This window comes from Lissotriton helveticus, chromosome 2_1 (genome assembly GCF_964261635.1).
Source record: "Lissotriton helveticus chromosome 2_1, aLisHel1.1, whole genome shotgun sequence".
In the NCBI taxonomy this organism is placed as follows: Eukaryota; Metazoa; Chordata; class Amphibia; order Caudata; family Salamandridae; genus Lissotriton; species Lissotriton helveticus.
In genome coordinates, this window is record NC_136059.1 from 183,579,080 (window position 1) to 183,593,632 (window position 14,553).

Consider the following 14,553-nt stretch of genomic DNA (forward strand, 5'->3'; position numbering starts at 1 on the left):
AATATATAAAAATACGCTTCTTTATGTAAAAATATATATATGTAACTCAACAGACTTATCACAAGACCAAATAACGTTTTTGTTGCACCACAGGTTGTAAATAGGCAAAAGTTCTCAGTTGTAGCTTTCAATGGTTGTTTGTTCAAAAATACTTCAATGGTTTCACTTCACGAAAATAGTTCCTTTTCTCCTTAGTTGCAGTTCAAAATGGAGATTTCTCTGTTAAGGCGCTTTTGTTATAAATCTCCTAATTTCACAGTTCTCTCAGTGTTCTTTCCTTTCAAAGAGAAAGCCTCTCTCTGCTCTGGGGCTTTGGGACCCTCCCCGGGCCTTCGGCGCGCCTTGCAGCGCCTCTCCTGCCTTCAAGGGGGAAACTGACTCAGCCCCTACCAACTCTCACGCATCTCGCAGTATGCTTGGAATGGAGACCAGAGAGGGGTTTCACAAACCCTGGGCCTTTTCCAGAGGTGGGGGCTGAGCTGCGGAGCAGAGCAGCAATCAGGCGATGAGAGGAGCCCCGGGCCTTTTCCAGAGGTGGGGGCTCTCGGCTGCAGTGAGGAGCCTCTGGGGCCAAGGCACAGGGAAGGCTGATGTCGTCTTCAGGAATGCTTCTTTCTTTCAGGAATGTCAGTGCAGAGGGGTCCCTTCTCAAAGCGGTGGATCTCCGGGAGGCAAGGCACAGCACAGGAGCCACAGAGGGGGGCTCCCTTCACAGTGCGGTGCGGCCTCTCCTGGGGGGCAGAGCAAGGCAGGCTACAGACTGCTCGTGTCCCCGGGATTCCGGCGGGAGGGGCTGAAGTCTCCTCAAGGGCTCCGTGAAGCAGGCAGGGGTAGAGGAGCGTCCGGCCTTAGCCCTGGGGCAGAGAGCGGCTCCGGGTGGAGCGAGGCTCTCAAGGGCAAGAGGGCAGGCTGGCTCCCGGGTACCACGGCCCTAGGAGGGGGCTAGAGGGGGCAGACTTCACCTCCGGCGGGAGGAAATACTCGGCCTCAGGCAGGGGACGAGCCAAAGCACAGGAGAACCCACTGGTCCTGGGGTTCAGTTCAGGGGGCAAGCTCAATCAAGCCCTTGGAGAAAAGTTTCAAGCACAAGTCAGCAAAGTCTTTTAGCAAAGTCTTCTCCTCTCCTTCCTCAGCAAGGCAAGCAGCAGGCCAGTCCTTCCAGCGTCTTCTTCTCCTTCTATTCAGGCAGAGGTTCTTTGTGGGAAACAGGATTTTAATTTACAAGGAGCAGGGCTCCTACTTTTATACACAGTTTCTTTTGTTCTCACTGGCCAGGGGGGCCTCTGCATAACTGCTCTCAGCCTCTGAGCACTTGTGGTGGGTACTTCTGCTTCTGCATTCAGTGTGAGGACAGGCACATTAGCCGCTCCCCAGGGGGGCGGAGCCAGCATTGTGTGGACAGGGGCAGCCAGGAGCACTTTGTTGACAAGCTTCGGTCCTTCCTGGGCCAGGTGCAGGCTGAGTCATCAGTCGCTCCCCAGGGGGGCGAAGCCAGCATTGTGGAGGCAGAGCACAGCCTGATGCATCATTCAGGGAAACTCCCACCCCCTACTAAGGTGTCATCCTGCTATTCACCACCTGTCAACTCCCAGCCCTGTCACTCACACACACCAGACAGTCAGATCCACATCCAAGCAGAGGCGGGCTGAAATGGTTAGGCAAGCAAATGCTAGCTTTCTAAAAGTAGCATTTGCAAACACAGGATATTAAAATAAACTTTACTAAGAGATGTATTTTATTATTCTGAGTTCAGGCATACTAAACATTAATTTCTACCATGTTCCCTGAGCCTGCTGGGATTATAGAGTGTAATAATTCCAGCAGCCCATCTGGCCTAAAGGGAATAGGTAGCCTTACAATAGTGAAAAACGAATTTGGCAGTAATTCACTATTAGGACATGCCACCCACACCAGAGCATGTCCTACCTTATACTTACAATGCACCCTGCCCTCAGGCCTACCATAGGGGTGACTAATATGAAGTTAAGGGAAGGTTTAGGGGCTGGCAAGTGTGTGCACTTGCCCAGCCAGCATGACAGTACCAGACTGCACGCAGGTTCTGCAATGGCAGACCCTGGACACATTTTAAAGGCTGCTTCTGTGGGTGGCGCAATCAGCGCTGCAGGCCCACTAGCAGTATTGGCATTCACAAGCCCTGGCACTCCTAGTGCACTTTACTAGGGACTGACAGTAAATCCAATGAACCAATCATGGACATCAATCACAGATACACTTTACAGTAGGGAGAGCATATGCACTTTAGCACTGGTCAGCAGTGGTAAAGGGCCCAGAGTCATTAAACCAACAAAAACAGGTCAGAGAGAGTATTGGAGGAAGGCAAAAAGTTTAGGGATGACCCTGCCAAGAGGCCCAGGTCCAACACCGTGAGGGTACTTCCCCCACCCACTGGTTACCCCCGTATGCTCTATTAACTCCATAAAGGGGGCCCTTGCAGTTCTGCGCCGTTTACTTGCATCATTGTGCACATGCGGGGTGGCCAACCAGCCTGGAGAAAGCGTGACTCCCCCCTCCTCCGCACCCATCCAGCCAAGCAGCTGTAACTGCCCCTGGAGTTCTAGGAGAGACCACTTGTCCCTCCCCTGGTGCGACCCCATTCAAGAATGGCGCCGCCCTCTGAGGACCTTAAATTTACTGCTCACCAATCATGACCTTACCGCCACAGGCCAGCGTAATTGACCGACTAACTGCCCCCCCCCAAATTGCTCACTGAAAGGTCATGCCCTGCCTTTGAAACCCCCTAACCAAATCAATAGATTCTCTAAAAGGATTTAATTCCCTACCTTTGACAAGTGGACACCGTCTTTTAAGAAGCACGGCTCCCCCCCGATACACCCGTGGGCGATCATCTGTAATTGAGGAGACCTGAACAACTTTTCTATTTAATTGTTGATCCTCTTTACTGAGTGATTCAACGCCTTCACAGAATCTCCCCCCTCCATTTAAATCTGAGTACCATCTGAGACTATACTACGGTGCATGTCTTAGCTAACAAACCCACCTCCGTGATTTTGGCTTCCAGTAGCCACCTTCTACCCAGATCTACCAGGTTGTTCCCACCCAAGTGTAAGATAATGATACTGGGTGGAGTCCCACCCTTACCCAAAAGATCCATGACAAAACACCTGAACTGACTAAGGCAGAGACCCCCTTTCCCACGTAATGACGCCCTAAAACCGGCCTGTTCAACTCTGTGTTTGTAATTTCTTGAAAAGAAAACTGCATTCAAACGTCTTACATAAGAATAGCCACTAATCCAAACAACATGTGATCCTGGTTCCTGTGGATGCCCTTGTATTTCGTGTTGCTGCTGATGCACCGCCGCCAGTTTCCTCCATGCGTGACAGACTTGAGAAATTGTAAATGCAAGCAGGGATGGAACATGCATCAGTACTTGTGCGAAATGCCCCACTCACAGCATGTGTAGCCACACTTAGCGCTTAAAACAATTGGAGGACCATCTCCCAATCCTCTTTACATTGCTGCTGTGAAAACCTCTAGCTGTTGCTTCAGTGGCATCCCCTATTCTGAACGAGTGGGTCCCAAAACACCTAGGATCCAAACCTGCCCATCTCCATGACTCTCTTAAACTGGAACCTGGTGACCGGGGTACCAACTGCATGTATTAACAACGCTCCCCCCATTGTACTAATTCTCTGTTGTAAGAATGCTTCTTGCTGAGTCACAGGGCAGCAAGGATTACCTTGTGCCCGGTGCAGTAATATCCCCTCACCTCGGGCTTCCTGATCCGTCTTGGATTTCTTAATAGATATCAGTAAGGTGTTGCCTTGCACTTTTGCATGGTCAAACTGCAGACCCCCTTGCACATCCTGCTTATTCTGGGCCACCAACTCCCCTATCCTAAAAGCCCCATAAAAAGCCAGTGAATAGCAAAGCTTCCCCTGTAGTGCAGCATATGACGTCCAAAGCCGTCAGTAGAGATGTTAACAGCCCTACCCCAATTGGCTGTCTCGTGTCTGGTGCTGACCCCTGGAGGCGTTGCCACCCTTTCAAGGCCTTCCTAACAATGAAACTGTTGGTAGGGTCTCCCCTTCCACTAGTTTGCGCAAAGAAGGAGATTGCTGCCACATGTCGCTTGGCTGCCGCCGCTGAGAGCCCCTCTTTATTCAAAGCATTGAAGTAGAGCAGGAGTGCCCCTGTGTCATGCCATTTTTTGGCCCAATCTTCCCCCAAAAAGGTGCAGTATGTGCAAAACGCCCCTTCATAAGCTTTCCTGGTCTTGGGAGCTAGGCTAGCTGCCACGAGGTTCTGTAGTTGGGGGCACCAATCTGCCAAAGTACTTCCGGGAAGGATGTTGGGGTCGCTTCTGCAGAGGATAGGTGTTCCCTGAAAACCTACATCTTGAAGCGAGAGAGTGCATCCGCAGCATTATTCAAGACCCCCGGTACATGTTTAGCTCTAAACTGCATGTTCAATTTCATACATAACAAACATTATCTCCTTCAACAGGCAGAGGATCATTTTACACCGTGCTGCTTGCTGGTTGATGCACTCAACTACAGTCATATTGTCCGACCAGAACACTACTGATTGATTACGCAGACGTTCCGGCCAAACAGTTAGTGCCACCCAGATGGGAAATAGTTCCAGGAAACCAATGTTGGCTGTCACACCATTCTACCCCACCATGCCGGCCAATGTTGAGCCACCCACTCATTACCGAGTATGACGCCAAATCCCACATTACCCGCAGCGTCAGTCCATAAACCTAACTCCGCAGAAGGGTGGACTGGGCCACACTAACCCGCCGTTGAAGTCCTGCAGGAATGCCATCCAAATACGCATGTCCTGCCGAACCTCAGACGTCAGTCTAGTGTGGTGGTGTTTTTCCTAAAGACCTGTCATAGCCTGCGAGATGGAGCTGGAGAAAGGTTGTGCCATTGGTATGAGTCTCAGAGCAAAATTCAACTGTCCTACCGTCTGTTGTAGCTGATGCAAGGTCACATTATCCTTTGCCGGACATTGCTGCAATGCTGTCCTGAACTTCGTAATCTTGTCAGCTGGTAACCGGAAACACCCTTGCACTGAGTCTAACTCGATGCCTAGGACTTCTATCGTAGTTGAAGGACCCACTGTCTTTCCTGGTGCCAGGGTAACCCCAAAAGCCTGCATGAGCACGCAAAATTCCTGCAGTGCCCATGCATACCCCCGGGAGCCCGCTGACCCCAAGATTAGAAAATCATCCAGATAATGCATGACCAGCTGATGCCCCGTCCCCTGCCTAAAAACCCTTCCAAAATGAACTGAATTTCTCAAAGTTTGCGCAGGAGACAGAACACCCCATGGGCATGCACATATCCATGTAGAATTTCTCTTGAAATTTAAAACCCAGAAGGTGAAAATCCGAAGGGTGGACAGGCAGCAAACGAAAGGCAGACTCAATATCAGATTTTGCTAGCAGAGCCCCGGGGCCCAAACACCTTAGCATATACACCACCTGGTCAAAGGAAGAATATTTCACACTACAGATTTCATTCCTGATGGCGTCATTCAATGAATTGCCTTTAGGGGCTGATAGCTTATAAATCAACCTGAACGCCCCTTCCTCTTTCTTGGGGACCACTGCCAATGGGGAGCAGACTAAATTGGGTACAAGGATGTAATCAAAAGGCCCAGCTATTCTGCCCAAGCACACTTCTTTGGTAATTTGTATTGCTGCCACACCTGGATTGGTTCTAACAGAAAGCTGATTTTTGCAATCTGGTGTCCCTATGTAATCAAGTGCAGGGATCCGAAAACCATACATAAAACCTTCTTGCAATGTCCTAACCGTGGAGTGGTCAGGGTATTTGTTCAACCAAGGGATCATAGCCATTACATTAATGGGTGATTGTGTCCTATATTGTGTTATCACCTCACTCCTGTTTCTTCTTTCCTCTATATCCTGATTTCTTGAGGCATTTGGACTCTGGGTGAGATGGGTTAGCACAGATAGAGCATGCATGTCTGAATTTGCACGTGCCTGGGGTCCTGGTGCATGTCTGCCTATTAAAATCCCAACATGTCCCCTTTCGTCCTCCCCCGCTACCTGGACTAGAGGTGGGTCCTTGGTTTGGGGTGGCCGAAAGGGATGAGGGGAATGGAATGCTTGACCCCTGTTGAAGGACTGCACTGTGTTAGCAGGTTGCCCTGGCCCAAACAGATCCAACCATGTGATTGTGTCAGCGCAGTCCCAGGAAAGGGATGGGTCAGATGCCCTAGCCTACCTGAAGTTTCTATCATACTCTTTCCACCCTATGCCCCCATATTTGTTGTGTGCCATAGTAATGCTATTCTGATAACATGCCATCTCTGCTTGTATGTTAGGAAAATGTTCAGCTGTGCCATGAATACTGAGAAACCTCTAATCCAGTTATTCAAATTCTCCTCAATCCTGAATTTTAATAATTCACTATGCCATTCCCTAGGAAGCACCCAATCCTTCTGTTTCCTCGCTTCCTTCTTTTCTCTTTCATCCAGGAGCAAAGAGAACATGTTAACATAACTACCTGACCATATAATTTCTTTCACTTCCCATGTTACACGCCTAGCCAGGGTCTCCCGCCCGGGGCGGGATTCACCCACGCCCAACAATGGCAATGTCACTTCCATACCCACTGAAGCCGATCCAGCTGGCTCCGTCAATTTCTCTTTCGCCAGGCAGCTCACTGGCACTTCCTTGTTCTTTCCAAGTGGGGAACCCCACCAGTTGCTTGGAGAGAGAAGGAGAAACAGTCCATTCGCCTGGCGCACCCCCAGGTTTTGCGACAAACTGTGCCACCATCTTCTTCGCCTCAGCCAAAGGATCTTCCCCTATCTCTTTTGCCCCCAACAACCCCGCCCTCCATAACCAAGGGAGAACAGCCGCTAACTGTGCTACTAAGGGGCATATTATCAAGAGCAGGAGATAAAATGATCGCCGCTTTATCGGCAGAAACCTGCCGATAAAGCAGCGATAATGGGCTTGATAATATGCGCTATTGAATTCCAATCGAAGCCCATGTTAGATGTCTTCACATCTAACATGGGCTTCGATTGGAACTCCATAGAGCATATTATCAAGCCCATTATCGCCGCTTTATCAGCAGTTTTCTGCCAATAAAGCGCGATAATTTTATCTCCTGCTCTTGATAATATGCCCCTAAATCCTATGGAACCGGGTTGGAGCATGCGGGAACACCCTGTGGCCACTGTATCTTGCGCGCTGCTACCTAGCGGAACCCCCTTGAAGGGGTACCTGTTGGACCCCCCTGAGGGACCTCCCCCACAGGAACCACTGGGACCCCCAAAGACCACCCCCCAACAGGAACAATGCCAGATGGACCAGGCATTTCCCCGTCACCCCCCCAGATGGGGGACTGGCCTTGGAGCTTTTGGGAAACTCTTCACTTTTAGTACCCCTTTTCTGGGCCTAACCTGCCTGGGAAGTGGATCTAATTCCCCCCTGGGCTTAGGGGGCACTATGGTTTGCTTAGGCCTCTCTAGAGCCTCACCCTGACCTTCAACTCTCTCTTTGAGGTCTGCAAGACTCTGCCCTATTTTATCCACCTTATTCCACCTTCTATCCATAGTCACCATCTTGCGCATCATTGTCTCCATCATGTGTTCCATGCGGGAGCTCTTCTCGCCCCGCTTTGCCTTACTGGCCATAACTTCTAACCAACTTACAGGGTTACTTTTAAAAATGCCGGACGATAGCACCGCAAGCACAATGCTATCCGCACTGAAGTATTTACTCTTACACTAAGATACATCCCACTGTTGTTTACAAGCCTGGTACCCTGCCCAGGGCCTTACCTTAACACTGTTGGAGGTACACAAACTGGCCGTGAGCACCCACGCAACTGGGGCCGGCCACACCAGCTAACCTGGGGGTTAGGCGAGTAATCTCAGCCCGAGCGGCCCACAGAGACGATGGAGTGCAGGCCTGTCTGCATCCTCTTGAGCAAAGCCCTTGTGCTGACGCCAAATACGCCCACCGCAGTGCGTCTCCTTGTGCTTGAACTCTAAATCAGAACAAGAAGATGTTTAAATCACAGTGCACAATTCACTCTTAACCTGCTGCTGTGTTAGTTGCACCTGCACAAGAAGAGGTTTAAATCACAGTAAACAATTGACTCTTAACCTGCTGTTGAGTTAGTTACACCTTCACCCCTATGAGATCAGCCCCCCCAGCACGCTGACCCCCGCGTGGTATTCGCTGCCCCAACACAGTAGCAATAATTGGAAGATGTTAATTGCCCCCCACATAAAACTGCACAGCCCTTGGTTTATAGTGTAGCCTTTTTCTTTTACAAAATGCTGACTGGAAGCAGGAAAACAAACAGCTGTTCGCCCTGCGCGCTGGTAGCCAAGTAAAATAGCGGGTGTTTTATATACTTTGAGGCTACCCCCACCGGGGACCTAAAAAAGATGCCGGCAACCCCTACCGCCGAACAATCCTCCGCTTGTTGCACTGTTAAACAATATGGGACAACGGTAGCTGAACCCACGATGCGAGGGATACTGGGAGCGGGCGCGTTCCGTGAAACTCTGTGCCACTCCCCCTCGCAACAATCGGCAATGGGTTTTCCAGCAACTACTGCACACAATGCACGCTGCCGCAAATGCGCGCCTACATGAAGGACAAGGCTCCCTACTACAGCGTCACTTCAACACTGGTAAAAGAAAACTGCTGAAACACCATAAACATAAAGCGCGCTGTTAAGATTGCGCGACTATAGGACGGGTGAGCTCCTTCAAGCAGCTTCACCTCGATCGGGTACCTGAAACAGGGTCGCCGCCCCAGGAAAGCCGACATGGACTTGAAGCCGAGACCGCTACCTGCTGCTGCTTATTCCCCGGCGATAACGCCCACCGCGCTTCCTCAGGGATGAAGACCGCCCAGTTCTTCCTATGCGCTTCGCCGTCAGTAGGTCGCCGCTCTACGCCATCAGTAAGGAGCTCCACGGTCTGAAATACAAAGCAAAAGGGAAAACAATTACCACCTCCTAGCGAGGCTGGTGCGGCAGGCTGTGAAGCGCGTATTCAAGAGACAGACTCCCGCGCTCCCCAGCCATTTAAACCTTACCTGCCAGGCCGATTCTAACCGGCCTGACTTTTGCCCCATTGCATGACCCGGAAGTGATTCTATCACTTCCGGGTCATGCTCCGGGCCGGGAACCAACTAGCGTCGAGGCGCGCCTGTCGCGTCATTAATGCGCAACAGGCTCGCCTCTGTGATCGTGAGGGGGGGCCGGTGTGCCCACCATACTTGTGGCGTGGCGATGCCGGCCCTGCCTTTCTCATCTCCTTCCTTGACTCCTCCCCAGCCCCTCACAAAGCCAAACAAAATGTGAGGAGAAAGCAAAAGTAAGGTGGCGCCTGTGACTATCCTCCAAGCATACACCACCCACGACTGACATGACTGCTTGTCTGTCCTGCTCCCAACTTTGCAACCAATGGCACCGAGTTGGCCACACCCTGGGCCACAAGCAAATTGCTGTAGTGCTGATCAAACCACTGGAAGTAACAAGAGGCCACACCTCTTCAATGATGCCAGCACTCTCACTTGTGCTTTAGGGGCGAGTGAGAATCTCACTCGGCAGAGGCACAGTTGCATGCCCAGTAACAAAAAAAAAAAAATTTCTCAAGCCTGATGGAGCAGCCGGTCCCTTCACTGGGCTGCTTATGTGTTTCAAGCTGTTACAAGCTGGAATTACACCCATCTCCAGCCACTTTATGCAGCCTGAGTGCGAGACTTAGGTCGGCCAACATTCCAGTAGGACTTCACTGGACACTAAAGGTACTTTCCTATTGGTCGCAAAAACTGGTTGCATAGTGCACAAACATCTTGCAACTTGTATTTGATTTTACGAAGCGACCTAAGAACTATTAGGTCGATTTTTATAATCACTAATCTCAAGGGGGTCACAGAACAACCTGCCTATTGAATATTAATTAGGCAGGTTACAATTTGTAACCCCCTATGATACAAACAAACCAAGGGATGGTCTCCTGCAAGAGACAACAGACCACCATTCCTGTGCCTGTATTCCCACACTGATTTTTTTTAAGTAGCCATGTTCCTTAAAGGGACTGGTGCAATTTAAAAAAGAAAAAACGTTGCATTCAAGAAAACATCAGAGGGAGCAGGAGGTAGTTCCTTGAACCACACCCTAATCACCCTTAGGCTGACAACATGAATCCCAAAGGGGAAGGGTCACACATTGTTGTTGTAAACGTATCTAGGACCCTATTTAAATATTCCCGATTTATGCCCTCATGTGGTTATAACAAATCATATCCTTATAAAGGCATAAGAATCATATCCATATTTAGTCATAGCCAATGCAGTCCAAATACGTGCTAGGCTACTCCCATAGACTCCTAGAAAGCACAACGCGTTCTTAAACAAACCAAGCCTCCAGCAGCCCGGGAATTCCCCCTGCTTCTGTATTGAATTGTCCTAGAACTCCTGGAGTCCTAAAAAGAACTGCGAGTTCTTAGTGACGTCTTAAGTCCAACCTTACGTCAAACTCGGCACCTTCCAGGTATAAATATACCAGCAGCTGCCCTAGCAAAACACATGGTGGTTTGGAGCAGATCAGCTATCTACTTGCCCGACGCCCTGCTGTGGCAAGTGCCGACCCTCCCATTGACACACTGAGAGAGACGCTGTCTCTTCTCCTGCCGAGAAATCCAGCTCCAGTGTTTCCAGTCACCCTTGCGGGTTGCTGGGAGATCGAGTCCTGAGAAAGAGATACAAGACCTCCTTCATTCTATAACCAAAGTACGGAGCTGATTAGATCCTTAGAGAATTCTTGATTCAGATTTTTGGCAAAAACTATCTTAACTTAAACTGCAGCTCACTTACTCCTTCCCACGTACTAGGCTTAGGTTAGGTACACCGGGGTAGGCGTATCTTATCTATGTATATGCTTCGTTGTTCTTGCCTGTGCCTAACTCCTGCTGTTTCCTGACCAAATCTGCCCAAAGAACTTCACCCGGCTGTCGAGACCCTCCCGCCTGTCTCCTGCTGCCCAGCTGCTCACTTACGATCTAGAGCAGGGCCGCCGAGCGGAGCGTGGCGAGGGGCTGCCTACAACTCCCGGCAGACCTCGAGGTCTCCAGCGTCCAGCGTCACCACCACTGAAGCGTCACTACCCAGCGCCAGGAGGCACATAAAAGTGACACCTGCGCTGGCAAGCGGGGCTTCGTTGTTCTTGCCTGTGCCTAACTCCTGCTGTTTCCTGACCAAATCTGCCCAAAGAACTTCACCCGGCTGTCGAGACCCTCCCGCCTGTCTCCCGCTGCCCAGCTGCTCACTTACGATCTAGAGCAGGGCCGCCGAGCGGAGCGTGGCGAGGGGCTGCCTACAACTCCCGGCAGCCCTCGAGGTCTCCAGCGTCCAGCGTCACCACCACTGAAGCGTCACTACCCAGCGCCAGGAGGTGCATAAAAGTGACACTTGCACCGCCTCGCGGGACGCCGGGCGAAGCCCGGGCCAAGGGCGGGCCCGTTTCAGCCCGTTCTAGACTGTTCCAGGTTGGGCTGGGCCATTTCCTGTGGTTCTTTTACCAGGCTTTACTCGACCCAACGATCCAGGTATTCCTGTCTAGTCACCGCTCTCTACAGTCACTAGATTAAACGTAACCTATCAAGTAGAGTCCTAGGTCTAATCATCATGACCCGGGAGACTAGAAGCAAGACGGCCATGACTAACGCTTTGCCCACCGGCCCTATTGACCATTTCATTACGAGAACTAACGAAGTCATCAATCAAAGTATATCCCTTCTAGAGCGAAGGGTGTCACAAGATCTCGCAACAGCCAGAAGGTCGTCACTGGGCCCCTTAGCCTTGGCCCGATCCCCGCCCAAATCTCCCTTAGATATACCAGTACTAATTCAACCATCGCAATCACAACCAAATGTTCTAGTAGAAATTCATTCAATTCCGAAATCTATCGATCTTTCTGTCTCGAATCTATCACTAGACTTAGACTCCTTAGGTAATCTAGAAAATACACCAGACCTTCAGTTACTACAGTCTCAAGACCCAGACATATGCTCTCAGCATATGGGGGTGAAGGAGGGAGCGGTCCCCAAGCAGAAAAAAGATAAGAAAAAAGATAAGAAAAAAGATAATTCCAGAAACCCGAAAGCTGTCACAATTACCAAAGAAAGATCTGACCCCCAAATAGCACAGGGTGTTCTAAACGACCCGACCATACAATCTATTAACCCTACAGATCCTCCTGTAAATTTAACTATTCCAACCACAGCAAATGCGGGGGAGCCCTGCAGCCTATGCAGTACAAATACCCAGCTTTTGGCAGGTTTCAGGGAAATCCTAAAGCACCATCTCCAACCCCTAGAACGTAGTATAATAGCTATCGAAAAACAACTCGCAAAACTGACCCAAAAACCACTTAGCCACCACAGTGTGGGTCAATTGAATAAGAATATAGGGGACAGTAAGGGGACTCCCACAAGTTCTAGCGCTAAAGGCGGCCAAAAAGCCAGTGAGCCCAAACCTCTAAAGACGACAATACCTCAAACTATTCAACTAAACGTCAAGAAGCCACTCACCCCGGTTCCCCCAACTTCTGGAAGTGGGACCGTAGATACGACCTTGAGTATTATTTCCACCCAGTTAGCACCCCTGCAATCTGTCCCAACTCAGCCTACTCCTGACAAGGGTCCCGTTCAGCCACTAACCCAGAGACCAATCCCACCCTTAATACCCCGGTACCCCACGTTAAATGCACCAGGTGACGGGAAAAGGGGGATTAAGTCTAGGCGCCCGATCCATCTTCCACGTGAAGCGTCCCCCTTTACCGTCATTCTTACGGGGGTCCCGGAGCTTCCGGAGAGTACAAAGGAACCATCGTGGTCCCTTCAAAATAAAGTTCTACAATGGCTCAACATCCATAGGCCAACTCAATCCGCACATACTAGTAGAATTTCTACTGTGCGTAGAGTATCGTGGATAGGCCTGGAACCCAAAAGTATACAGGGAGATTGTATTGTAGTTAACTGTGAAGATTCGGCCACTGTCGACCATATCTGCTCATGGCCAGCTCTAGCCAAGAGAGGGGGGATTGATGCTTATCATCTTTCCTTTTTTTACCCTCCGAAATATAGTAACAAATACTCAATGGCTCCAAATTGGGAGCATCCCCTAGAGAGGTCTTGGGATTACGAGGCTCCTTGGTTTACTGAGAGAAATAGCAGCAGAGACTGGCAACCCCGACCTTGGCATCCCAGTAGTAAACAGGCCCCTTCGGTGGGATGGCAAGGATTTCCAACTAGAAACAGATATGACTGTCTAGAAACGGTCGATTGACCGTCAGCCATTTCACACCGCAATAACCAGCTCCAGGGGACATTTAGCTCTCCACCAACTCCAAAGAGAGTTTCGGTGATTTTATCGACAAATACCAACCTGTCACCATCGCCACCAACTTGTGGCCATCCCTCCTTATCCTCTCCACTTCTCTGTGTCCTCACAGGACACGTCGGGGACGATTTCGAATCTTTCCTCGGCCAAATGTCTCCAGTGATCGAGGGATCTAAACCTCCCTCCCCAACCGAGATTCGGATTAGCCCCCTTCAAACAACTATGACTAATAACGCAACCATAGCTACTCCACACAGCCAAGCATGTGCCTCCCTTCCATCTAACGTGATGATTCTATCCGTCCTATTTTGGAACATTGCTGGTCTACGTTCCAAGATCAACTTGCAATCGTGGGCGGATATGATTAATGAGAACCACATCCTATGTCTCCAGACTTGGCTAACTGTCCCCGTCCATTTGGCGGGTTATAAAACCTTCTTTATACCAGCAACACAGGGTTTTTTCGGAAGACCTAAGGGTGGTCTAGTAGTCTATGTAACAAACACTCTCCCCCTTACAAAAATTACCAGCCTAAAAGAAGAGGTTTGCTATCAAATCCTAAGTATCCATGCCGAAAATAGATGCACCTACCTCCTGGTAAACCTATATAACAATCTCATACCTTCCGAGTGTGCGCAGATAATAAATGAAGTCACCATCTTTTTAAGGTCACAGCTGAATAAGCCATCGTCTCCCCCTGCTTACATCATCTGGGGAGGCGATTTTAACATCCCTCTATGCTCTAATCATAGAAATGGGATCTGCGGACTGTCCGATGAGACCGACTGTCCTCTGGCCCATTTTGCACATAGTTCTAACGGAAATTCCATGAACGAGAGCCTCTTTACGCTAGAGCTGGACTATAGGTAGGGGTTTGTCCAGCACAATTGATTTTATCCTCTGCTCTCAGAATCTAAGGGGCCAATTGACAAAATTTTCCACAGGGTCAGACAGTTGTAGTGACCATTTCCCTAACAGAATTTTAATTCAATTAAAATCTTTATCACTACACTTAAATGTCAGAAGCCTGTTAACACAAGAGTCGTTAAAAATGGACAAACTGAATGGGTTCTCAGTGAAATGGGCAAAAATAGATCCTGACGTTGTAACAGAGAAAGTCCTCAAAAAAGCCATCCTTTCTGTCAACAACTGTC